This window comes from Paroedura picta, chromosome 6 (genome assembly GCF_049243985.1).
Source record: "Paroedura picta isolate Pp20150507F chromosome 6, Ppicta_v3.0, whole genome shotgun sequence".
In the NCBI taxonomy this organism is placed as follows: Eukaryota; Metazoa; Chordata; class Lepidosauria; order Squamata; family Gekkonidae; genus Paroedura; species Paroedura picta.
Genome location: NC_135374.1, coordinates 42359593 through 42386929, shown reverse-complemented (window position 1 = coordinate 42386929; position 27337 = coordinate 42359593). Strand labels below are relative to the sequence as shown.

General features: G+C 45.5%; 2 long non-coding RNA genes across 7 annotated transcripts in view; one reads left to right on the top strand and one right to left on the bottom strand.

Annotated features, from left to right (window-relative positions):
• LOC143839788 (uncharacterized) overlaps positions 1–27337 on the top strand; it is a 65198-nt gene that overhangs the window by 1801 nt on the left and 36060 nt on the right. For all 4 annotated transcript variants that reach the window (XR_013231859.1, XR_013231857.1, XR_013231856.1 and 1 more), the window contains exon 2: positions 26429–26513. This is a non-coding gene — a long non-coding RNA (uncharacterized LOC143839788). The remainder of the gene's footprint in view (positions 1–26428; positions 26514–27337) is intronic.
• LOC143839789 (uncharacterized) overlaps positions 1–27337 on the bottom strand; it is a 39984-nt gene that overhangs the window by 5202 nt on the left and 7445 nt on the right. Inside the window, exon 3 of one of the 3 annotated variants that reach the window (XR_013231866.1) lies at positions 21151–21617. The exons of 1 other annotated variant lie outside the window; for it this stretch is intronic. This is a non-coding gene — a long non-coding RNA (uncharacterized LOC143839789). Of the gene's footprint in view, positions 1–21150; positions 21618–26664; positions 26806–27337 lie in introns of those variants that run through there. One more of the 3 variants, XR_013231864.1, reaches the window with a different exon arrangement.

The window sequence follows — 27337 nt, the reverse complement described above, 5'->3', positions numbered from 1 at the left end:
TGAGCAGCAACTTACCTGGATCATTTTGGAATGTTGTTATTTACAGCCCTTTGGTCAGGTAGAAACACTGTATATTTTTGTTAGATCAGCAATTTTGCACATGAGTTTTTAAGGACTCTTGACTATATATCATTTGAATTGATGATTTCTTGAGTAGCTCTAAATATTCAACTCTTGTGACCTCTGTTTGACTAATAGGACATCCTAAACTATCACGCTCTTCTAAACCCATTGACTTCCATGGACTTAGATGAGTATAACACTGCACGGGAGTGCATAGTTCAGATACCATCCCTGAAAAAGCTGCTTGGGGTTATTTTGTTTTAGTCCTGATTTTCTGTCACAGAAATCAATGGTATTTAATTATGTTTAAGTCTGCCTGGATTAGGCCCAGTATTTTGGTTCAGGTGCCTACAATTATCATAATGCAATAAGGCATTGTATGTTACAAATCTATTGCCTGCCTCTCTCAATCAGACATGGGGATTGGTAAACAACTAGGAAAGGAATCCAGGCTTTCAGAAATTGCCTCCTGCTTCCTCCTCCTCCTCCCCCTGCAAACATGTACTCAATGTGTATACAGCTGTGCCTGCTTTGGGAATATGTCATTGTTTTAAACTGCTGTGCTAATATGGCAGCTGAACAGAATAGTTCCAAATTCTCTCTCCCCCAGCCCAAATAAACTGAGGTTCTTTATTTCTCTGAAGCAAAGGAAAGGAATTTACCACCACCCTGGTGTAAAGGGACCTCCTAGCAAAATTTCTTTCTAGTGGTTAAATCATTCTGAGCAAGACTACTGTAGCTTCTGCTCTTGTAAGAAAATGTGACCTAGTTAGGGCCAGTGGGGTTTTTTTTTTTGGGGGGGGGGAGTGTGATGAAATGGAAGTGACTTGTGTTTTTGCTGAAATTTGACACCCAATACAGGGTACTGGATTCCTTCCCTGCCAAGTGTGTGTGTGTGTATTTGGGAATATATTGCCATGGCAACCACTTATCCCACCCCTCACTGATCAAGAGCATCATTGCATACTAAGGGAAAATGTCAGATTTCTGCTCACTTATCCCCCTAGCCCTCTTCCTCTGCCCCACCTCTCCTTATACGGCTCCATGAAATCAAATTAAAGGGTGAAATGAATTTTGGAGCTGCTGCCAGAGACTGGGAAATGTCTGTGAATGGAAGAGGTTTCTTCATCCATCACTGACAATGGCAGACTAACTTCATCCCAATTTTAGAAAAACAACCCCCAGCCCTCCCATGCCATAAACTCAGCAGTGCTGCTTCTTGATTCAAACAGCAAAAGTGAGGATGGTTTAATTCTACTTAGGATGTATCTCAATTTTGGTTCATTCACAGTAATCCTTCAAATTTCATTTCTAAACAGATAACTCTGTTCTTTTCTTCCCACCATTTAATTAAAGAATTGCCTAATGTGCAAACATTTCCTTGTGATGTGTAGGAATTATCTACCACTTTATGATAGAGATTAAAACACTGGCAGAGTTCTGCCTTTGGATTTTGAAAACTGCTATCAAGTTCTTCAGCTGAGACTGTTTCCACACTAGCAATATCGTTCAGATTTGCATTTTGAAAGGGTCAACGTTTTCATCTATTTCTGCACTAAAATTTGCTTCTTCAGATGCAGTCCCAAATTGCCCCCTCACTTGCCCCACAGCAAAGGAATTCCCAGAAAACCAAACTTCATCTTTTCAAGAGGAGTCTAATTCGGGGCTGCCCAATGTAGAAATGCATGCAATTGGATTTTTCATCACCATCCTCCCTCTCTCTGCCTTCCTCCCCTTTCTTCCCTCCATTCCGAAAAATCTGCCTTTTTTTTTTAAAGGGGTGATCACGTTACAATGCTGTTTCTAAGTTTTTTTTAAAAAGCAGTCTTGCACAGCAGTTTTATGATGTTATAACCCAGAGCTTTTTTAAAACATTACCTTCAGGACACTTTTGGATATAATGCACACCTGGCCACCACCTGGACCAGGGCCTTTTCAGTCCTGGCCCCAACCTGGTTGAATGAGCTCCCGGAAGAGCTGAGGGCCCTAATGGAGGTATCAGAGTTCTGCAAGGCCTCCAAATTGGAGCTCTTCCACCAGATCTTTGGCTGAGGCTGAGGCCAAGAAAAATGGGGGACCCTTCTCAGGTTATGCACTAACATCCAGCATACCCCCCCTGGGGGGTGGATGGCTGTAGGGATGTGGGGAGGTATTGTTCTGCCAATTCTTAAGGTGACCAGATTTTAACATTGGTAAAGCGGGACACCATTGACCGGGGGGGGGGGGGGCGTGTCTTGATTAAAAATTTGGTCTATATCGAGCAACAAAAATGTTCATAGAATGCATAGAATGCAAAAATAGTACTGTAATATATATTTTTTAATTTCAAAATAAGTACAATTTTCCAGGTGCCCCCAGATGCCCCAATCTTGTTTTATCCTCTTTTATCTGCTTTTGTTATGGGATGGGGTTTTATCATGTTTTATGGGGGTGTTATATTGTACCCCACCATGAGTCCCTGAAGAGTTGTGATCTAAACATCTAAGGAATGAATAAATGAATGAATGAACGAACAAACAAACAAACAAATAAATAAAAGAAGGTATGCCTTCTAATGCAGAAACAGTTGGGGAATGGTACATGAACTACTGCAATGCACTCCAACCTGGACATCTGCACAGCATGTTTATATTCTTGGCTAAAGATACTTAATGCCATCTGCAGACCGAGACTGAAAACTACCACCTAACCTTCATATCTATTCCTTAATGGAGCACAGCTGGTTTAGGATAGATTTTGAAATCCTCTGTCAATCACTCAGCCCCACTCCAATCTGCATTGAGTTTCAGTTTGCTAGCTCTGATTCAGCCCCTCATTCCCTCCAGACCACAGCTTAGAAAATCCAGTGCCTCACTGGATGACTCAGTTGACAAAAGAGAAATGCAGCCAGATGTCATCTGAATACTGATGAAACACGACCTCTCCCAGATATTTCATCTGGATGTTAAATGGCAGGTGGGACTGAGCATAACTTTGTAGGGTCTCTCAGTTTAGACAACCACAGAGTCACCAGATGACTCCCATCCAGCACTACCTTCTGGATAGACCCACAGAGCATGGTGCCCCCTATCGTAGACACAGGGCAATGCACTCAGTTCAAATGTCCCAGAAGAAGGAAGTGCTGAATTGCTGAAATATTGGGAGGGAGGACAGGATGAGGAGACTTTTGCTGCCATTGACAAAAGATGAGTTGGGCAAGGTACTCAGCTGTAGAACTGGTAAGCAAGCTGCTTCCTATGGGCTGAGGATTTATGAGAAACACAAGCAACCTCCTGGAGGAAAGTTAGCCCCTTCCCTCCTCCCTTAAAATACCAATACAGAGCAGTTTGAGGGTATGTATTGGATGCTGAAATAAACTGTCTAATTATTCCATATAAAAGGAAAAATTATTTGGGGGAAGGGAGAAACATTTAATGCATAGGTATAATCTGACATAAGTGTAGTCCTAATTTGAGGAGGCAATTTACTCAGGCAAAACATAAAGGCAGAGAGAAATAAAAACATAAACACATCAGACAAGCTAATTACATCCCCCAGCATAATCTATTCTAGATAATTTGAAGCTGGTGATTTAAATATTAGATCTATGTTTCCTCCTTTGTGGGTGGTCCTTGAAACTAGGAGTCCAATTATCCCATTTCCTTACCTCCAGCTATGGATGTCAGATGGGTTTCCAGATGCCAGTCCAGAGGAGTTATTGTCCACTCACTAGATGTTGCTGCTGGTCCAGACTATGGAGTTCAACTACACAAGCCAGACTTCAGAAGCTCTCTACCCTTTTCTGAATGACCCATCCCCTTAACCATTAAGCTTCCTGTGAGCTGCAGATGTGTCATGCAGCTTTTTGACACCATTCTGTTTAAGACAGAGGTGGGAGGATTTTCAACTACATTTATTTATTTGTTTGTTTGCTTATTCATATTTATATACCGCCCTCCCCGAAGGCTCAGGGCGGTTGACATATAACAGTAACTAAAACTAGACATGGAACCATACATATAATAATTATAACATTCATATTATTAACTGGTATAACTGGGTAACAGTATAACATAACAGTATAACATAAGCAGTAGTCATTCAAACATGTCCAGGAGTCTTAGTGGGCATCTGGGGGGGAAGGGGCCCTGCAGATGTTGGCCTGGCCTCAGCCAAACACCTGAGCTCCCTTTTGCAGGCCCTGCGGCAGCACCATTACCACAAGGGGCAGCACCGTTACCACAGGCATCTCAGCTAGCCAGTCTAGAAGGGTAACAAGACAGATGGCACTGAAAGCTGGTGAGGGATCTCAGTGAACCATCAATGTCCTTCCTCTGCTTGGTCCATCAGGGTCCATCTTCTCTACTTAAACCTGACTTTCGCCTTACTTTTTAACTGGAGGTGCCAGGGCCTGCAACTGGAACTTTCTGCATGCCAAGCAGAGGCTCTTCAGCTGAGGCCACAGCCCCTCTCTCTGCCTCTTTCTTTGCACATGTCCTCAGCCTTGGCAACTAACACAATTTCTGTCCCAAAACAAAGCTTGAAGCCTGACTGAAGTAGTTTCATCTAAAATGAGTCTAGAGACAATCTGTTTTCATCTTGCTCCCGGCCAGACAAAGAGTCCCATCTGGGGCCAGCCCAGGGCCTAGTCTGCACACATAGGATAATGCACTTTCAATGTGCTTTGGCAGCTGGTTTTTCCTGTGCAGAACAGGAAAATCTACTACAAAAGTGCATTGAAAGTGCATTATCTATTGTGTGCAGACTAGACCCAGGATGGATCAATCCAGTATCAGGAGAGGGCCCAGGCCATGATGAATCACAATAGGGGTCTGCACTGCTAGGATCATGTGCTGAAACACTGAAACTTGCAGACAGAGCTCAGAGGAAGTTCTGGTAGAGAGGCTTACTCTGATAGCATTTCAAGTATCCCTCCCTGAATGTAATCAGGGTATTTTTGCTGCACATAAACATGATCGGCCTTCTGTGGAATTTAACTAAGCTCCTGGAGTCAACTATCTTATAGCAATGAGTTTCATACATTAAAAATGCATAGAGGTCAGTTTTAAATATATGGCCTTTTACAGGCATTGAGGTCCTCTTGTGCCTCTATTATTACAGAGGGAAACAGGATGTAGATAATTTACATTAATTATTTTAATGGATATGCCATGCCCCGTGTATTTTAGCCCTGAAAATTAAAAGGATTGAGTCTTTTTATTCTGGTCTTGCAGGTTTTTCACCTTGACAGTATATGAATCACAGAATCATAGAGTTGGAAGGGACAATACAGGCCATCGAGTCCAACCCCCTGCTCAACGCAGGATTAGCCCTAGCATCCTAAAGCATCCAAGAAAAGTGTGTATCCAACCTTTGCTTGAAGACTGCCAGTGAGGGGGCGCTCACCACCTCCTTAGGCAGCCTATTCCACTGCTGAACTACTCTGACTCTGAAAATTGTTTTCCTGATATCTAGCCTATATCGTTGTACTTGAAGTTTAAACCCATTACTGCGTGTCCTCTCCTCTGCAGCCAACAGAAACAGCATCCTGCCCTCCTCCATGTGACAACCTTTCAAATACTTAAAGAGGGCTATCATGTCCCCTCTCAACCTCCTGTTCTCCAGGCTGAACATTCCCAAGTCCCTCAACCTATCTTCATAGGGTTTGGTCCCCTGGCCCCAGATCATCTTCGTCGCTCTCCTCTGTACCCTTTCAATTTTATCTACGTCCTTCTTGAAGTGAGGCCTCCAGAACTGCACACAGTACTCCAGGTGTGGTCTGACCAGTGCCGTATACAATGGGACTATGATATCTTGTGATTTTGATGTGATGCCTCTGTTGATACAGCCCAAAATGGCATTTGCCTTTTTTACCGCTGCATCACACTGCCTGTTTACAATCCACAAGTACCCCAAGGCAGCAGTCCCCAACCTTCTTGTAGTCGGGGACCGCCTCCGAGGGTGGGAGAGAGCCAGCAGCCCGGCCACAGCAGCTGCACGTAAACGTGCACGCGCAGTTGCCGCACATGCACGTTTTTGCCACTAGGTGGTGCTAACGCGCATGCGCAGAACAGCTGCATGTGGGCATGTTCGCCCGCAGGGGGGCGCAAATATACATGCGTGGCGGCTCCGCGCGTGCGCGTGCGCGTGCGCGGCGTGCCAGTGGCCGCTCCTGCCTCTTCCCACCCTCTCGCTGCGAGGGGAGGGGAAGGCAGGCACGGCCGCTGGCGGCCCGGTACCATGGCCTTAACGGCCTGGTACCGAGCCGCTGACCGGGGGTTGGAGACCTCTGCCCCAAGGTCTCGTTCACACACAGTGTTACCTAGAAGCATATCCCCCATCCAGTAGGCATGCTTTTCATTTTTCTTACCCAGATGCAGATTATTAAATTGCATCTTGTTCTCATTTGCCCATTTTTCCATTGTGTTCAGATCTCGTTGAACTCTGTCTCTATCTTCCGGAGTATTTGCCAGTCCTTCCAATTTGGTGTCATCTGCAAACTTGATGAGTAGTCCCTCCACCCCCTCATCTAGATCATTAATAAATATGTTAAAAGGTACCGGGCCGAGCACCGAGCCCTGAGGTACCCCGCTACTTACCTCTCTCCAGTCTGATGAAACACCATTGACAACAACTCTTTGAGTGCGGTTCTCTAACCAATTCCCTATCCACCTAACTATCTGAAAATCCAGATTGCAGTCCTTCAACTTATCCATCAGAACATCATGGGGAACCTTGTCAAAAGCTTTACTAAAATCCAAGTAAATGACATCAACCGAATTTCCCCGATCCAGCAAACCTGTTACTTGGTCAAAGAAGGAAACCAGGTTGGTCTGGCAGGACCTGTTGGAGACAAATCCATGCTGACTTCCTTGGATCACCAAATTGTCCTCCAGATGTTTGCAGATCGCTTCCTTTAATATTTGCTCTATTATCTTCCCCACAACAGAGGTCAGACTCACTGTAGTTTCCCAGGTCATCCTTCCTCCCTTTTTTGAAGATCAGAATAACGTTTGCTCTCTTCCAGTCCTCCGGGACATCTCCAGTTCTTAAAGAGGTTCCGAAGATGATGGACAAGGGCTGTGCAAGTTCTCTGGAAAGTTCTTTGAGTACTCTCGGGTGCATTTCATCCGGACCAGGGGATTTGAACTCATCCAGTGCAGCTAAATGCCTCTCGACAACCTCTCTATCCATGTTAACCTGCCACCCAGACACTGTCCTTTGGCTACGGCCATCTCTAGATGTGCCTAAACACTTTGACCTGTGGGAAAAAAACAGATGTAAAATAGGCACTAAGCCTTTCTGTTTTCTCTGCATCTTTCGTTAGAGTTTGTCCATCCGCACCCAACAGTGGGCCTATTGCCTCCTTTACTTTACATTTGCTCCTAACATAACTGAAAAATCTTTTCTTGTTACAATGGGCTTCCCTGGCCAATCTTAGCTCACTCTCAGCTTTAGCCTTTCTGATGATTGATCTACAGTGCCTAGTAACCTATTTCCTGAACATTTCCCTTTTCTTTCTTAGTTCCTCTTGAAGTTCTCTGTTCATCCAAATAGGCTTCTTAGAACTCCTGCAGTGCTTTCGTCTTTCTGGGATAGTCATTGATTGAGCATGCAATAGCTCTTGTTTGAGTAGCGCCCACCCTTCACATGCTCCCTTCCAGCATTCTCGTCCATGGTATGACACTCATCATGTCTTTGAGTTTATTAAAGTTTGCCCTACGAAAATCCGACATCCGCGTCTGGCTACAAGCTTCCTTGGATCCCCATCTCAAAAGGAATTCTATGAGGACATGGTCACTTCCCTCTAGGGTCCCCACCTCCTTCACCTCATCCACCAACTCTTGCCTGTTGGTCAGTATTAAGTCCAGTATGGCTGAACCTCTTGTGGGTTCATCTACCATTTGATAAATGAAATTGTCAGCCAGGCAGGTCAGAAACTTGCATGACTGAGGACACTTCGCAGAATTTGTTTCCCAGCACACATATGGGAAATTGATGTCACCCATGATGACAAGATCCTGCCGCTTGAATATTTTCTCAAGCTGCTCACAAAGTGCAGCATCCACATCCTCTCGTTGGTCAGATGGTCGGTAGCAGACACCAACCACCACACTGTTTGTTTTCCCCTCACTTATTTTCACCCAGATGCTTTCCACTGTAGATATGCTCTCCTTCACTAGAATTTCCTGACAGGTAAGCCCTTTCCTCACATACAGTGCCACTCCTCCACCTCTTCGATCTATTCTGTTTTTTCTGAACAGTTCATATCCATCCACCATTACATTCCAGTCATGAGAATCATTCCACCAAGTTTCTGTGATGCCTACTAGATCATACCTTTCCATCAGCGTGAGAAGTTCCAGCTCTTCCTTTTTATTGCCCATGCTTCGGGCATTAGTATAAAGACATCTGAATCCTTTTACTTTTGGTTCCCTATGAGCTGGCCTTGCCGGTTGGGCTACCCCCGATCGTTTTCCTTCCATACACTCCCTATGTTGATCTTCTCCTTCCCCTAGTGGCTTTAGTTTAAAGCTCTCCTGATGAATCTCCCCAGGTTCCTGCCAAACACATTCTTCCCCAGTTTTGATAAGTGCAGTCCATCAGGTGCTAGTAGGCCTTCCTCAAGAAAGCCTATCCCATTGTCCCAGAAACCAAATCTCTCCTGCCGGCACCAACTACGCAGCCAGTGATTCACCTCCATTATCTTCCTCTCCCGACGTATTCCTCTTCCCTTGACAGGCAAGATTGAAGAGAATACCACTTGTGCCCCAATTTGCTTGAGCTTCCTCCCCAGATCTTGATAGTCTTTTTTAATAGGAACGATGGTATTCAGGGACGTGTTATTCGTTCCCACATGGACCATCACAAATGGGTAGTATTCCGTAGTTTTGAGGAGTATGTGTTTTCCCTGTCTCTGGACAACTTCAAATATGGTTGTTCTTTTGGGAAACGCAGCACAGTTGTTTTCCGATTATCTCACATGTAAGAAGAAATCCTCCAGAATACAGAGACAACTTTCCTTGCAACAAGATTGGCAAATTTGATTGGTAGATTAATCAACTTAACCTTCACATGGTTCATCTGGGAGGAGACCATTCTTATCACTGAAGCCAAGAGGACCAAGAGTACTTTAAAAAATAAATAAGGCTCTTTTGGTGTATCAGGTGTGTTGAGAGCAGAGATGTAAAGCACACACATATGCAGCAAAGCCCTTTTTTATCTATTTTATCTGTTTTCCTCCCTTCTTATAAACAAGATGCCTACAAACACACTAAACATGCCTTAGATCTAAAGAGAAAAACTAAGGGCCATTCCGCACAATTACCAATGTTGATAAATGTTTGCAGTATGCAGAAACGCTATATTTAATAAAATATATTTAATTTTGTAATTTCCGCATATCTTCAATTCTAGTGGAATACTGAAGTCCCAGTAGCCATCTATTCATTCCCCACAGGTTTCCGGTAAAGCTGGAATCACAATAAAGGAAGTGATATTTTTCCGTGCTTCTTCTCGCCCTGGCCATCCATCAAACAGAACAACCAATGAACTGTTGTGTTCGTGCTCCTGGAAAGCCCCTTATCCTTTAAAAACTGTTTTTTAAAAACCCAAAAACACCAGCAGCAACAAATATTTGTTCATTCATTGTCTCAGAAAGACCTTTTTCACTGGCGTAGGAGCTGGCACTTAATTGTTTACATGCTCTTCAATTACCCCCCCCCCCCCGATGGGCGCAATTTGTGGCCAAAATTACGGGCAGTGTCGAACAGGGGGCTGTATTGTGCTCAGAAACTTTAAATACAATTGCAGAAGGGAGCTTTGTTTTACTGTTAAGCACTTCTGTGGAGGGAATTCAGATGGAGAAGCCTCGCTTATTTCTTGCTTTCACTGGTTTAAGGGAGGGAAAATGGCGATTGGATCTCCAGAAGCTTGGGGGCGAGAGCTAGGGAGGTACATTCTTTCTAGTGCTATTTTGAGAACACACATGTCTTTTGCTGATGTGTTGTGGCCTGTTCTCAGAAGTGTAGCATTTTTTTTCAGGGGGAATCCACTTTTCTGGATTTCCCCCTAAGCACTATAAAATTCCGATTGCTGCTGGTGTTGGTGGGAGTTTTGCGGTTTGTTTGCGACATCATGCGGAATGTTAAATTAGTAGCGTTTACATAAGGTAAGACTTCAGCTACATTTTTGTCCGGAGTGGCCCTCAATATAACTAATAAAAGTTTAATAAAACTTTATTTTAAATAAAACAGACCATCTCTGTCTATATGCCAGCTGTTCCCCCTACACACCCAAAGCTAATTGGGCTACATTCAGCATCTTATCAATGGTCATAAGGAAAACATCCTGAGAAGAAAAGAAGTTCTAGCCTGCCAAAACAGCGGCCTTGAAACAAAACAAAGGCCAAACCAAATCTAAACCAGTAAAGCCAAAACAGAAGCTAGCAAATATAAAAGATAATGAAAGCAAAAAATAAAAAATAAAAAATAATAAAGCTTAGCTCTTTACGGAGCACCACAGAACACCACCACCCAGCCACTTCACCAGGTGGATATTTTAGAGGTAAGAAAAGAATCTCATTCCGTAGGACTGGAAGAGATGCAGCTGTAGCATAAAGCCTGAAGACAATGGATTGTGTGGTAAGTGTGGCATGTTTTGGATGGTAGCTGGAGGCACACAGGTATGTTTATCGGTCAATAGGTTTCTGGTATATGGTGTTGTATACATAGTGTCCAGAAAATGTATTTCTTGCATAGACTGATTCATTGTCAAGTTGATGGTGGGATGAAAGTCACTGAATGCCTGGTGGAATATGTGCAGTGCTTCTTTACCATATGCCCAGACAATAAATGTATCAAAGGTATAAGAGGTGTAAGAGAGGTGTGAGTGGTCTTGCTCAGGTCTTGCAAACCAGGGGGCATGGCTTCGTTGATTGAGTCAACCCATCTCATGTTGGGTCTTCCTCTTTTCCTTCTGCCTTCACATTTTCATTATATATGGAGATATTATGATGTCATAGGTTCCTTTTATCATATGTGGTGGCTATGTGAGTGGGTAAAACAAACTGGATAAAAATTTATGCATTACTAGAGAAAATGTTAAAAATTAAGTTTTCTTTATGTTCTAAATATATGTTGTTCTTTCCCTACTAATTTACCTGTATATGCCAGAGATTTTTTTTCATGCCACCACTTCAGCCAGACTTATAGTGGCACAAAGATGGAAACAACAAGGAGTGAATATATGGTTGGATAAAATTGGAGAATTTGCCTTCATGGCAAAATTGACTAATTTGTTGAATAGAAGACCCTGGAAGAATTCTACAATCACTGGAATTGTTTACTAGAATTTCTGAATAAGCAGGGTTTTTTCTAGCTTATGTTGTATTAGGTAGTTGTTGGGGCACGAGTTATATTGTATATATTTAATCAATTGTTCTTTCCTTCTTTTCTTTGTTTAAATTACAATGAAAAAATATTCCAAGAAATTTTTTTCCTAGCATAATGGTCTTTCCCAGTGACTCTGTTTTACAGACGCATTCAAGTGCTACACAACACTGGTGCTCATCAAAAAAAAAATTAGGAATCATTAAACAATAAGCAGTAGTCCTTTTGTATATTTTATCTCAATAATTTTTGAAAATCCTGTCAAGGCTCTGATTCTATACTAATTCATTTAAGTGTAATTGACCAAAATTGTACTTTACAAGCACCTGGTATTTGAGCCGCATTCCTTCAGTGTTTTCAGACTCAATTACAGATAGTGTTTTCATTTGAGAAAACAGGACAGGTTATTTGCTTTGAGATTAAACTTCAAAAGGTTTTTTCAGAGCTTTACATCAGGGAGAAGTAGAACTCATTTTTCTGAGTGGTTTGATTTCCATGTGTGGGGAACCTGTGACTTAAGAAAATATTCAAATACATGATTCTTTAAGTGTATAATCCCAGAAAGTTTGTGCCATGTGATATTTCTGAATTCTGAAGTTCACTTTTCAGTACCACTTAAATATGTGGTAGCCTGCATTGCTGTGTGCAAGATGGTGTCTCTCATTTATCCCATGAATTTTGTCATCTTGAATGTAATCATATGAGAATATTTAGAATCCAGAAACTGCACAGGGTGTGTGTGCAATGCACTGCTATGAGAAAGATTATGGCTGGCCTGAAACAGCTTTTCACATTCAAGAGGAAAGCAGAAGATATAGGCTAATCAAAAAACTGTGAGGCAGTCAGTGTCAGGATTGTAGAATCTCTGTCATAAATTAGCCTGAGTTCCTCCATGTCAGTTATATTATTTTATTGGACCTGGCGCCTGCTTGCTTCAGGCCTTGTAGTTTGCCTAGCTAAAAAAATGAGTAGTGATGTTATGTTAACCTTATCTTGTTGTGGGCTCACGGGATTGTTGTCACCTCCCCAAGGTTGTGAGAATGAAATCCTGTTTATGTTACACATATGTCTTTTCTCTCCTGCCCCCCTCCCTTGGGAACTGTCAAGTTTTGGGCGGGAGAAATGTATTGATAAGCTGGGGCAAATCTGGCCTCTGGTCAGATTTGACTTCTCAGTCTCTTTCGTATAGAACTATCCAATAAAACTCTTTATTAAGAAGTTTGTTGTGAGTTTCCTGTACGTTTGACATTAAGTCAAATCTGACCACTCCTTTCACCTGCAACCATGCAGGGCGAAGGAAATTCTTTTACTGAGCAGGGAGAGGGTCTGGATTGGGACCTCTCCCAGGGCGACGGTGCCGCGGCAGGACCGTACAGCTCAGGCATCCTCAGGGCCGTGTCAGGAGCAACTCCTGGGCCTGAGGACTTTTTGGAAAGGCATGTCACCGAACGCAGGCGCTTATCGAAGTATGACCGACCAACTGGAGACGAGCAGTGGCCGGAGAATCTCGGAATGCCTAGCTACGGGCTGGAGCCCGCCGGTGACACACAGGACCTGCAGAGTAAGCTGGACAGGGTGACCAACTGGCTGCAGGACCTCTCGGGTCGGTTGGATCCGGAGGAGCAACGCCGCACTCAACGCTTGCTGCGGGAGGTGTACAGCGGAGGAGCCGTCCGCGATCCGGCTGGTCAGAGATCGGGAGGGCTGCTCACCCTGCGCGAACGCGAAACGGCCGCGATGCAAGCAGCCGCGGAGGCCGAGGCGGCGGCCCTGGCCAGGGCGCGGAGGGAAGCAGAGGACGAGGAGCGCGAGGACGCCGGAGCCGGCGGGGCAGCTGGAGGCGCTGGAGCGGCAGACGGTGCCGGAGCAGCGGATGGAGCAGCAGCGGCGGCAGCGAACGTCGCGGGGGCCGAAGCGGCAGCGGCGGCAGCAGCGCGAGAAGCGGCGGCGGCGGCCGCGTGAGCGGCGGAGGCAGCAAGGGCTGCAGCGGATGCGAGAGCGGCGGCAGGCGTGGGTCGAGGCATCGGCCGTGGGGGAAGACCCCCGGTCCCGGCGGGGGCCCAGGCTGGTTGGGGTCCGGGACGCCTACCTCCCCACCTCTGGGGAGTGGAGATGCGGAACACCTACAAGTTTAAGGCTAAGTTTTCGGGGGACCACACGGCCTTTCCAACGTTCCTGGTGCACCTCCAAGCCTACATGATGGACATGGGCTTCACTTTCACTGACGACGCCGAGCGTGTCCGGTTTGTAGGGGAAGCCCTGGAGGGCAAGGCAGCCAAGTGGTTTCTGGACTTGTACTGTTACAACCCACGAGCTATCCGTAACTACAACCATTTCCTGCGTTCCATGCGTCAGATGTATGTGGAGCCATTCGAGAGGGAGACCGCAGAGAAGAAGCTCAAAGCCTTGAAGCAAGGGAAACGGGCGGTGGTCGAGTACGCCAGAGAGTTCAAAGAGCTGGTCTCCTCGGTACCGGACTGGACCGAGCCCCAACGCGTGCTGGCGTTCGTGGGGGGCCTCTCGCCTGATTTGTCCAGCAAGTGCCTGCTGTTAGACGACCCGCTCACGGTCGACGGATGGATCAACCTGGCCGGGGAGATGGAGAATCGTCTGGAGCGGGCGGCGGTGTTCCAGGAAATGGCAGGGAAGGCTGGAGCGAAAACTCCTACCCCTGCGAAAGTCAAGCCGAAAACAAAATTGGAGCCGACTGAGCGCACTCGGCGCATGGAGAAAGGGCTGTGCCTGGGATGTGGGCAAGCCGGCCACTTCCTCGCTCAGTGCCCCTCAAAAACGGGGACCGGGGCCAAAACTACGAGCGGCGTCCAGGCGAAGACCCTGCCCGCCAAGAAGACGGTCCCGAAGAAAAGTGCCAAGTCCCTGTTAGTGCCACTGGTTGCAGCTTCGGCAGTGGAAGATTCAGAGGAGGGCAGCGGTCCAGATGGCGAGGACCAAGTCGAGGAGCAGTTGGGAAACGAAGACGGTCTGCTGTAAAGGCGCCCCGCCAGCAGGCCGCCAATAGGGGCAAACGCGCGGTGAGTGATCCCCCCTTGGTACTGCTACCGGCCACCTTGTCCGACCCCAAATCCGGGAAGAAGGTGGGAGTCCGGTGCATCGTGGATTCGGGGTGCACCCAATCCTTAGTAAGCCCTGCACTGGCCGAGACTCTGAGGGTGGGCAAGGTACCTTTGGGGGAACCCCTGCCAATCACCCAACTGGACGGGAAGTGTGCCCCTGGGGGGGAAGCGACGGTGAAAACGCGCCCCATGGACTTGGACATCAAAAAACACTGGGAGCAGATTCAACCCCTAGTAGCGCCCCACTCCGCATTCCCGTGTGTGTTGGGTCTGGATTGGTTGAGGGAACATGACCCCACGGTGCAGTGGAAGAAAGGGACCGTGGAATTTACCTCCCCGGGTTGCAAACAGCACGTTCGGCCGCAACCCCCACTTGACAAAGGGGTAGTGGCCGCGTTAGGATCCGGGGGGGAAGGGGCTCTCCCTGCGGAGTACCGAGACTTTGCTGATGTGTTTGCGGAAGCTGAATGCAACCAGCTTCCCCCCCACCGAAAGACTGACTGTGCCATTGAACTAAAAAAGGGAGAGCCGCTCCCGAAAGCCAAACTCTACTCAATGAGCCCGAGGGAGATGGCTGAACTCAGGGAGTTCCTGGACAAAAACCTGGCCAGGGGATTCATCAGGCCCGCCACGTCACCCCTGGCGGCCCCGGTTCTTTTCGTGAAAAAGAAAGACGGGTCCTTGCGCCTTTGCACGGACTACCGGGGTTTGAATGCTGTCTCTACTTGTAATGCCTACCCGTTGCCATTGATAAAAGACTTGCTTGGCCACTTGGGAAGGGCACGGGTTTTCACGAAATTGGATTTGAGGGAGGCTTACTACCGGGTCCGGATAAAAAAGGGTCACGAATATCTGACTGCTTTTAACACCCCCTTGGGACAATTTGAGTACACTGTAATGCCGTTCGGCCTCGCCGGCGCTCCGGGTGTGTTCATGAATATGATCAATGAAATTATGCATGATTTATTGTATCAGGGGGTGTTGGTGTACATTGATGATATTTTGGTGTATTCTGAAAATGTTGAGAGTCATGCAGATTTGGTCCGCGAAGTGCTCCGCCGCCTGCGGAAGCACCAATTGTTTGCCAAACTTTCTAAATGTGAGTTCCACCGAGATGCGGTGGAATTTTTGGGCTTCCGGGTTTCCCAAGCAGGGATTGAAATGGATCCGGGTAAAGTGCGGGATTTGTTGTCTTGGGATCCCCCTCGCACAAGGAGGCAGTTGCAAAGTTTCCTAGGATTTGCAAATTTTTACAGAACGTTCATTCCCAGTTTTGCCAAGGTGGCATTGCCTCTCACTGACTTATTGAAGACGAAACAGGGGGGAAAAGCAGCGAGCCGCCCCGGCGCGCCGCTCCAGTGGACCCCCCAGTGTCAGGACGCTTTTGAGAGGTTGAAACTACTGTTTACCTCTGAGCCGGTGCTGGCCCATGCCGACCCCACCAAGCAATTCACCGTGCAAATAGATTCTTCGGATGTAGCAATGGGGGCCGTTATCCTACAGGAAGGGGGGGATGGGAAGCTACACCCACTGGCCTATTTGTCAAAAAAGTTCTCCGGGGCTGAAAGAAACTGGGCGATTTGGGAGAAAGAGGCGGCTGCGGTGAAATTGGCCTTATCCACCTGGAGGCATTGGTTGGAAGGGTCCGCAGTTCCCTTTGTCGTATGGACGGACCACAAAAACCTCCAGGCGCTCAAGCAGCCCCGCTCGCTCTCAGCGAAACAGATGCGGTGGGCGGAGTTTTTCTCTCGGTTCAACTTCTCCCTCAAGCATTTGCCGGGCAAAATGAACTTTTTGGCGGACGCCCTGTCGCGCCTGCCCCAGTACAACAGCAAGCGTGACCCATTGGTGGATACAGTTTTTACCCCCGCCCAACTGGGGATGGCCGCGGTGACGCGCAGCCAAGCAAAACCTGGGACGTCCATCCCGGGGGGCTGGGTCCAAAAGGAGGTGTTACAGGACTCTGAATTCCACTCCCTCCGCCCAGACCTGGCTGAGAAAGGGGGGTTGTTTTTTAAAGGCGAGCGGCTTTTTGTCCCCGCAGCGGCGCGCGGGGACGTTTTAAAACTTTGTCACGATGCAAAAACCGCTGGACATTTTGGGTTTGTGAAAACCTTGCACCTGATCCGGAGACATTACTGGTGGCCAACTCTGCGCAGGGATGTGGAAAAATACGTGCAAGGGTGCCCCACTTGCATCGTCTCTAAACCAGCTGGTGGAAAGAAAAAGGGATTGTTGCAGCCCCAACCCACCCCATCCCGTCCGTGGACTGATGTCACAATGGACTTTATCACGGACCTGCCTCCCAGCCAGGGGAAAACTGTCATTTGGGTGGTGGTGGACGCTTTTTCCAAACAAGCCCATTTCATCCCTTGCGCTGGCTTGCCTTCTGCTGCCAAATTGGCTTCATTGTTCGTGACCCACATACTACGGCTGCACGGGATCCCGGGGCGCCTGCTGACGGATCGGGGCCCCCAGTTCGTTGCCAAGTTCTGGCGGGAGCTTTTGAGATTGTTGGGGGTGGAGCAAGCCCTCACATCGGGCTACCACCCGGAGTCTAATGGCCAGACTGAAAGGGTGAATCAAATCCTTGAACAATACTTGCGCTGTTTTATCAACCACCAGCAGGATGACTGGGTTGCCCTGTTGCCTCTAGCCGAGTTTGCCTACAATAATGGGGCCCATTCTTCCACGGGAGTCTCCCCCTTTAAGGTGGTGTACGGGACTGATTTAGTGGCTGCTCCCACCTGGGAGCTGCATTCTCCCGAAGCTCCTGATGTCAATAAATGGGCCGAGACGATTAATGCAGGGTGGCCAACGATAGTTGCTTGCCTCGAAGACGCGAAACAAGCTTATAAAACCCAGGCAGACAAAAAAAGGGCACCTGCGCCCGTATGGAAAGTGGGAGACTTGGCCTATTTGTCCACCAAGAACTTACGTTGCCAACAAAAATCAAAGAAACTTGGTCCCAAATATGTGGGGCCCTTCAAGGTTGTGAAACTGATTAATGCTGTAACTGTGGAACTTGCTTTACCGAAAACTTACAGGAATGTGCATCCGGTTTTTCATTCCAGCCTGTTGCGGAGAGCCCCTGCCCCGGACGAGTGGCACCCCCCTCCAGCTACACCAGTGCCGATTTACATCGATAAAGACACCCACTATGAGGTCAACCAGATTCTGGACTCTCGTGTGCACAAGGGTCGTCTCCAATATTTGGTTGATTGGAAGGATTTCCCTTCAGGAGACAAAGAGTGGGTTGAGGCTGTAGACGTGAAGGCGCCCCGCCTTCTCCGGGCTTTCCATCGTGCTTTCCCGGACTGCCCCCGTCCGGTAGATGCCGGCTAAATGAGGGAGGGAAGTTAATTTTAGTGTGGAGGGATGTCAGGATTGTAGAATCTCTGTCATAAATTAGCCTGAGTTCCTCCATGTCAGTTATATTATTTTATTGGACCTGGCGCCTGCTTGCTTCAGGCCTTGTAGTTTGCCTAGCTAAAAAAATGAGTAGTGATGTTATGTTAACCTTATCTTGTTGTGGGCTCATGGGATTGTTGTCACCTCCCCAAGGTTGTGAGAATGAAATCCTGTTTATGTTACACATATGTCTTTTCTCTCCTGCCCCCCTCCCTTGGGAACTGTCAAGTTTTGGGCGGGAGAAATGTATTGATAAGCTGGGGCAAATCTGGCCTCTGGTCAGATTTGACTTCTCAGTCTCTTTCGTATAGAACTATCCAATAAAACTCTTTATTAAGAAGTTTGTTGTGAGTTTCCTGTACGTTTGACAGTCAGTGTGTGTGTGTGTGGGGGGGGGGGTGTAATGTATGTATTGAAATATTTGCCTAGAAAGATTTGCAATGTGTGATCTAAAAGGTTCTCTGTGTCTTTTGCAAAGTCCACATTGAGCCTGGTTATATTTATATAGTCTTGACACAGTGTGATGAGAGCAGAGACATAAAGCACACACATATGCAGCAAAGCCCTTCTTTATCTGTTTACATTATAAGCTTAGAGAAAGAAAAGTACTATTCATGCTCAGTGTACAATTGTCAAGAGAACCAAATGCGGACAGATCAAAATATTTTCCAGGAGCTCCACTTCCCCCAACGTTCCCTGCCAAATTCTGACATTATATTTCCAGCTGTTTTGGCTATGGGTTTGGCAGAGGTGGGGGAGAAATTGGAGGGTTTTGTAAATTAGACAAAATTGATTTCACTGACCTCTGGCAATTTCAGAAAGATGACTGAATATTTGCTCAAGTTGTCAAAGAAGTTTCTCATATGAAAGCAAAGCAGGATAAAAGTTGCAAATAGTCGAAATGGGATGATGATGACGATGACGATGACGATGACGATGACGATGACGATGACGATGACGATGACGATGACGATGACGATGACGATGATAGAGTTTGTAAAAATTGAAATATAAGTGTCACTTCATACCATCATTTCCTCCAATACAAAACAGAAGCTCTTTAGGGTTGCTTTTATTGGCAGTGGGATTAGCTGTTAAAATTAACACTCTCTGCCTGTCCTAGAATACTATGACTCAGTGATGGGCCACAGATCAGGAAGTACTTATTTACTCGACAAGTATTTACAGCAGGGGTAGTCAAACTGCGGCCCTCCAGATGTCCATGGACTACAATTCCCATGAGCCCCTGCCAGCAAACGCTGCAAATGCTGGCAGGGGCTCATGGGAATTGTAGTCCATGGACATCTGGAGGGCCGCAGTTTGACTACCCCTGATTTACAGTGTGGAATTCAAGGTCTGTGGATGCAATAACGGCCACAAGTATAGATGGCTTTAAGAGGAGATTAGACTGGTTCATGGAGGACAGGTCCAAAAATGGCTACCAGCCACAATTACTAAAATAGTCTACGGTACATTCAGAGATAGTAAAGCTCTGAAAGTAGCACTAGGAGGCAATGTCAAGGGAAGGCATTTGCCTCTATGCCCTTAAGCCGTCTTGGTGTAGTAGTTAGGAGCGCCGACTTCTAATCTGGCGAGCCACATTTGATTCCACCACTCTTCCACATCCTGCCAGCTGGGTCACCTTGGACTCATCACAGTCCTGTTCTGACCAAGCAGTAATATCAGGGCTCTCTCAGCCTCACCGCAGGGTAGCTGTTGTGGGGGAAGGAAATGGAAGGTGATTGTAAGCCGCTTTGAGACTCCTTCTGGTAGAGAAAAGTGGCATATAAGAACCAACTCTTCTCTCTTCTTCTTTTCTAGTTGTTGGCCATCTAGGGCAACTGGTTGGCCATTGTGTAAACTAGATTGCTGGCCTAGATGGATTGTTTGTCTAATCCAGCAAGGTTTTTCTTATAAGGTTCAAGGTAGAAATTTTTCCCTTGTGAAAAAATTGGCTGATATCATCATGACATGCTTAGAGCCAAGTCCACCAGCTCTTCACACAACTCTTTAACACTTCTCCAGGACATCTGACTTGAAAGTTCTGTGCTCACCTGCTCATGTTTTCTTCCTTATCTATTCACCAACCTAGGACACTGATTCAGGAAAGCTCTTCAGAGTTCACAGTTAATCGTAAATCTGTTACCCCCCCCCCCGCCTTAGGATGTTTTAGACTCAAACTGTATGTGACACTGCATTTCTCAAGCATTGTTAGGCATAATAGTATTTAAAGAAATTCAGTATGGATCATGACCATGGAATGGGGGTGGGAGGGTCAATTTTACCCCCTTTTTGTCCAGCACCATTTTTCTGCCTTCAGTGACATCTGTGGAGCAATAATTAATCCCACAGGGAGGACAGATTGGTACCACAAAGATGCCTAGATTTCTTTTGCCATGGGGCCAGTTGGGTCTCCAGGAAGGAAACTGAAGTTGGAAAAATATCAAAAGGTAAGACCATTAAACCTTACTTCTTGTATATCATGTCATTGATCAGGATTGGTTTATATGCATACATATATAAGGTACACAAACTACTAAGGCTGAGATCCATTTACGGATCTCCCAGAGCCATGCCCAATTTGACCCTTAAATCATTCTTGAAGTCAGGCAGTGACCAGTCCAGCTGTCCTCATCTCAGTGGACCTTGCAGTTCCTGTTTATATATATCTTAAACTTCCCAAATTACTTGGGAACTGTCCTCCATGATTGCATTATATCAAGTGGAAGGAAGGAAGGAAGGAAGGAAGGAAGGAAGGAAGGAAGGAAGGAAGGAAGGAAGGAAGGAAGGAAGGAAGGAAGGAAGGAAGGAAGGAAGGAAGGAAGGAAGGAAGGAAGGAACCAACCACTTTCAGGTTTTTCCATTACAAAAATTAAATCTCCCCACCGCCCCAGTGACGGGCAGTAGATAGGGAATCCCATAACTTGCAATTCCACTCTTTAAAAAGTCCATCTCTTTTGGCAATCTAATACTCAGGGCCATTCTGCATGACTTAAATGTAGCCAAAGTCTTACCTTTCGTGAACACTATTAATTTAACATTCCACATGACGTTGTAAGCAAACCGCAAAACTCCCACTGAACTCCTGCAACTATCGGAATTTTATAGCGCTTAGGGGGAAATCCAGAAAAGTGGATTCCCCCTGAAAAAAACGCTACACTTCTGAGCACAAGTTGCAACACATCAGCGAAAAACATGTGTGTTCTCAAAATAGCGGTAGAAAGAATGTCCCTCCCTCGTTCTCACCACCAAGCTTCCGGAGACGCAATTGCCATTTTTTTCCCCTTAGACCGGCGAAAGCAATGAATGAGCAAGGCTTCTCCAGCTAAAGTCCCTCCACAGAAGTGATTAACAGTAAAACAAAGCTCCATAGTGCAAGTATCATTAAAGTTCCCAAGCACAATACAACCCCCTGTTTGACACTGTCCATAATTTCGGCCACAAATCACACCCATTGGGGGAGGGGGGAGGATTTTTTTTTTACTTTTTTGACAGCGTGTAAACGATTAAGCGCCAGCTCCTACGCCAGCAAAAAAGGACTTTTTGAGACAATGATTGAACAAATATTCGTTGCAACTGGGCTTTTTGGGAGCATGAACACAACAGTCCATTGGCTGTTCTATTTGATTGAGAGCCAGGGGTGGAAAGAAGTGCAGAAAAATATTGCTTCCTTTGTTTCGATTCCAGTGAGACCGGAAACCTGTGGGGAATGAATACAACACTATTGGGACTTCAATATTCCACTAAAATTAAAGGTATGCAGAATTACAAAATTCCACTATTAAATATAGCGTTTCTGCATCCTGAAAACATTTGACAACATTGGTCCTTGTGCGGAAAAGCCCTCAGTTTTCTGAGTCCTACATATAAACAGTCACCCATCACTTCCATAGATTTCAGTGTTATCCCTTGGTCAGATGTTAAACCAGATTATCATGCTAATGTTGTACATTGTTTAAGAGAGGGGGAGCCCATTACTGGCATATAAAATTAGCCTAGCTTACTGTACTTCATGAAAAAAATTACAATACTTGTATAGATGTCCAAACTAAAAGTGACCTAATATGATACAATGAGAAAAGGGAGCAATCATCTCATGGAATAGTCATAGCTCAGAATATTTTAAAAAAATATATTGGTAGAGGCAGTAGGAGAAGAAACTGCAGGAGGGGGAACAGGCCATTTCTGAGCCACACTGGAGTGACAAATGATAGCCTTGTCATTTTGCAGAAGGAATTAATTCAAACTGATTGACTAGAATTTTCCATTCCAAATTGCTGTCATGTTATTAGAAGTAGTGAAGTTCTCCACTGTGGGTAATTTTAATGGCACATTTAGGTTTTCTTTCTTTCTTTCTTTCTTTCTTTCTTTCTTTCTTTCTTTCTTTCTTTCTTTCTTCTTCTTTTTTTTTTGGGGGGGGGATTCCTAAATTGTCTGTGAGCAGGTTGTATGTCTAGCAGTGTGGTTCATAGTTGCTTAACAAAGTGACTGAACATATTTTAACACATGGCTTATTTGCATCAGATAAACTGGGCTGTAGTCTGAAAGCTCATGCCAAAGTAAATTAAGCTTTAAGACTCTACAATTCTTCTCTTTTTATTCCTTACAAGAGTTTCTTTAAATAGCTGCTCTCAGCACTACATGAATTAAAGCAGATAATATCGCTTGGCTGCTCCAAATGGATGATACAAGTCTTCTAAAAAAGAAGAAAGACTCTCTTTTTGTTTATATGTTATCTTAAAAAGCTCCTGATTGTAATGAGAGTCTAATAAATATCGAACAGTGTTTTTATATAGACGTTGAGTGGATTTCTGCAGCAAGCAGCCTACCAGATGCTAGATCAGCTAGGAGATTTACCTCTAATCCTGTTTAATTCATTCTTAGCTCTGCAAGTTTTACCATCATCCTACTAATTTGCAGCCAGGACTTACCACAGCTGCTGTTGATGCCATGAGGGGCAGCCAGGGAGGATGCAGGTGAGCCGTGAGCATCTCTCCTGGAAAATCATAGGGCGTCTCTAGGAATCACTGGAAACTATATGGTATGATTCCTAGAGAGTACTGGTACTACTTTCAGGTTTTTCCATTACAAAAATTAAATTTCCCCACCACCCCAGTGATGGGCAGTAGATAGGGAATCCCATAACTTGCAATTCCACTCTTTAAAAAGTCCAGCTCTTTTGGCAATCTAATACTCAGGGCCATTCCGCACGACTTAAATGTAGCCAAAGTCTTACCTTTCGTGAACACTATTAATTTAATGTTCCACATGACGTTGTAAGCAAACTGCAAAACTCCCACCAAACTCCTGCAACAATCGGAATTTTATAGCGCTTAGGGGGAAATCCAGAAAAGTGGACTCTCCCTGAAAAAACCACTACTGAGCACAAGCTACAACACATCAGCGAAGTGTCTTTAAAGTTCCCAAGCACAATACAACCCCCTGTTCTTACCGCAGCCACTGTTGATGCCATGAGGGGCAGCCAGGGAGGATGCAGGTGAGCCGTTAGCACGCGGCTCTGCCGCGTGCGGGGGAGGTGGGGCTTTGGTGCCTTTATAGGCACCACATGCTTCCGCCTTGCTCCCTCTCACCATGTAGAGCCTGTTAAGCTTGCCTCCCTCCCATTGTTTCTTTGTTATTGTTTATCTTGTGTGTTTTTCATCACAGCTGCGGTTCAGGCATAGCAGGAGCCTGTTGGCAGAGTTCCAGTTTGCACACTGGAATCCCTGGGGGTTGGAGGTCTCCTTAACGAGACTGGCAATACAAGCATGGCCTACCTGACTGGGAGGCCAGGGACTTGTAGCCGAGCGACCTAGGGGTGCCCAAGTGAGGTGGATGCTTGGTGGGCCCTGACATGGTCGCTTCCTGGGGAGGGATCCAGATGACAAGGGCCTACAGGTAAGCAGCCGGATGGCTGAGGGTGTCAGGTTCCTGTCCGTGCTGGGGCCAACTCTCTTGGGGGAGGCATTCAATAAAAGGCTGTGGCCATGTTTACGCCAAAAAGTGAGTTGAATCATCATTAGCAGACTGCCACCCTGCTAATCAACTAAAGATTCACTTCACAAATCTGTTAGTAGGATGTAGCTCCATGAGAAATTATATTACACTGATTTTTGTTTAAGGAACACAAGACTCCTCTTTATTTTTACAGCAACTGATAGGCTACCCCTCTGTTCTCAAAGGAAGAAAGTTGGTCAGTGTCTATCATCTTAGTAAATTAGGGCTGGGTGCATGGTTAGCCCAGGCAAGCCCAATCTTGTCACATCTTGGAAATTAAAAATGGACACCCTTATCTGGTATCTGGTATGTGATACCTCCAAAAACCTGGCTGGAGTTCCTCCAAGGAACACTAGGGGGTCATGACACCAAGGCAGGCAATGGCAAAACTACCTCTGAATGTCCCTTGCTTGGCTGGCAGACAATCCTCAGATCTCCGGGCTACACTATACATGCCATATAATAGGGTTTGGTGCATTGTTCAAATCTTAGATTCAAAGCCCAAAATAGTTTTTGATTTGAGGCTAGGTAGGTATAGTGGGGTGGAACAACTGCCATGGGAAATTCTTACCTGAGCTTCTCAGAAGTTAGTGCTTACAACAGGATGGCATGGAGCTGAAATTCCATGCTAAAGATTAATTTCAAAGCACACCTTTGTGTAGTTCAGTTGCGTCTTGTGTCCGTACTCTATTTGACCGTTTATGCACTGGGAACTTCACTGCCCCAGTTCCCATGCAGGAGGACAAATCGGGGGTGGATGAGGCGCACCGGGCCAAATGCTCCCCATGTGGGTAGAGGAAGAGGTGGGGCAACCTGCCACGACTAAAACTCCAGCCTGCAGCCCAGCATGAAACCTCTAGTGCGTAAACGGTCTTTGTGAGACAAAAATGCCTTTTCTCCATTATGTTAGTCTACTAAATTCAAATGTAAAAGGTAAATCATCCAAATTAAAATTGTTCTGACCTCCTTCAAAGTTTACATCTTTGATGATGGATAGTGCCAACACCATCATTATTTTTCACTAGCATTGAGAGATTAGTTATCTTTCTCCTAGACCTGTTTGTTTATCAACTATGCAATGCTGGCCTTGAGGAAAATAAATTCAGCCGTGTAGGTGTGTTGCTCTGAAGGACCAGAAAAAAGTTTGTGTCCAGTGCCTTCTTTAAGACCAACAAAGTTTTTTCAAGGTATAAGCTTATAAAACTGTGTTGGCCTTTAGGGAAAAATAAAGTTGGAGTAAAATAAGGAATAAGACATGGAGGGGAACAGAGAGAAAGCAAAACCATAGATTCAAACCGAGCTTTTCCTTTTGTCAAGCATATTTCCTATGTAATAGGACTCCCCTTGAAGTCAGTTCAGAGACTACAGAATATCACAGCAGGGTTATTATCAAGAGCTAGGCAGAGCTCCCACACATGACTCCCATTCTGCAGTCAGACCATTGGTTGTCCATCAGTTACTAGGCTCAATTCAAGTATTGACTCTAGGGTTGCCAGGTTCTCCCTGGTTACCTGCAGGGGATGGAGGGATAGGGTGGCCAGTTCCATGTTGGGAAACTCCTGGAGATTTTGAAGTGGAGCCCACAGAGGACAGGGACTTCATTGGACTACCGTGCTACAGAGTCCATTCCCCAAAGCATCCATTTACTCCCAATGAACTGATCTCTGTAAACTAAAAGGGATAGTTTATGTTTTTAATATGACATAATATTGTTCAATTGTTTTTAAAATGTTGTTACTCACCCTGAGCCTTAGGGGAAGTACAGGCTATAAATAAATAAATAAAATAAATAAATAATATTTATTATTATTATTATTATTATTATTATTATTATTATTATTATTATTATTATTATTATTATTATGGTTGTTTCAGTTTGAAATTCTGTCTCACTTTTCTGATACTAACTGGAGTTCTATATCAAGTCAGGACCCAAGGATACACTGAACAGTTTGGCCCCCAAATAATTGTCACAATGGCCCATTATGCACGGCCGCCGAAACGGCGATTTCGGGTCACATGGAAAACACGGAGGGGGAAGACGCGACGCACACCGGTTATGCACAGGGCGGGGCGCGACGGCGGCAAAACCCAGAGTAACCGATTATGCACCTGGCGATCTGGGCGCCGCTTCTGGTTGCGCCCCGGTCACCCGGAAGCTGCGCTTTCTTCCGCGTTTCACTGACATGGCTTTTTCGGCGGCATGCACCGAAGCTGCGGCCGGTTGCACCTGGCTCCGTGCGTTATCGGTGATTTTAGTCGCCGCCATTCCACCCCGAATGTGCGTTAAAACCCCCGTGCATATTGGGTCAATGAGATGATCTGACTCAGCATGTAGAAGATGCTTTGTACATTATAGCCTGAAATATGTACTGGTTTGACTAAAAGGAAGGAGCCAGGACTGGGTGGACACATGTGAATCTGTGGATGGGAGTGTTTGTGTAAGAGAGGGAGGGGGCAGGCTAAGAATAAAACTGACTGCTGTGATTTGGTGGAAACCTTTTGTGACTGCAGGTTTTTCCGGACATCTGATAGGATGTGAAGGATCTATAGAATCTTTTTTTGTTGTTGCCTTCACCTGTGCTGTACATGAATATTTGTAAGTAAAGTGAATATTACTCAAATATTATATGAACCCTATGCTACCTCTTTCAAAGAAAATCATCCAAAGTAAATGCTGTCCCCAAAATTTGTCACCACTTAAAGAACTAGAGAGGAACACAATGTGATACTTGCCTAGATCTGTCCAAGCCAAATTATTAATGGAAGAATATCCAAAATGAACCTGTCTATAGAGTTTTCTTAAATGGACTTCGAGTAATGGTAGAGGACAGGAAGGCCTGGAGGATCATTGTCCATGGGGTCATGATGGGTCGGACACGACTTCGCACCTAACAACAACAATAAATCCAAAATGATAATATGGGGATTATTGCTCTAAATCAAAAGCTAATCATTGCAAACTGAAGATGCTTCTGCCATAGCCGTAGCTCGTGCTGTCTCTCACAATCTACCTACCAGATTTTATTTATACTAATGATAAACAGCACTGGTTTGGGTTATGTAGTTTTAAAAAAAAAGAATCCAGAGATGAAAAGGAAATTAGTCAGTTTCTGTTTCATCAGAGACTCATATTCCTCTTCCTCAGTTCACTACACTTTCTGCAATCTCTCGAGCATTTGCAAAATAACTCGTCGTCCCACAGTAACTGATAATGGAAAAAAGCTCATTGAGTTATTTCAATGGATGGAGAGAAGATATGTTTCTCAAAAAGACTCCAGTTGAACAGGGAAGAAAATTAAATTTAAATACGGCTCTCATTAAGAAGAGCAGCAGTAAAAACTAATTTTCTATGGATACAAAGAGTTCCTCTCCTTATGCTATAAGTCTTCCATTTCTGGAGCTGAGGGGTGGGGATGGCTG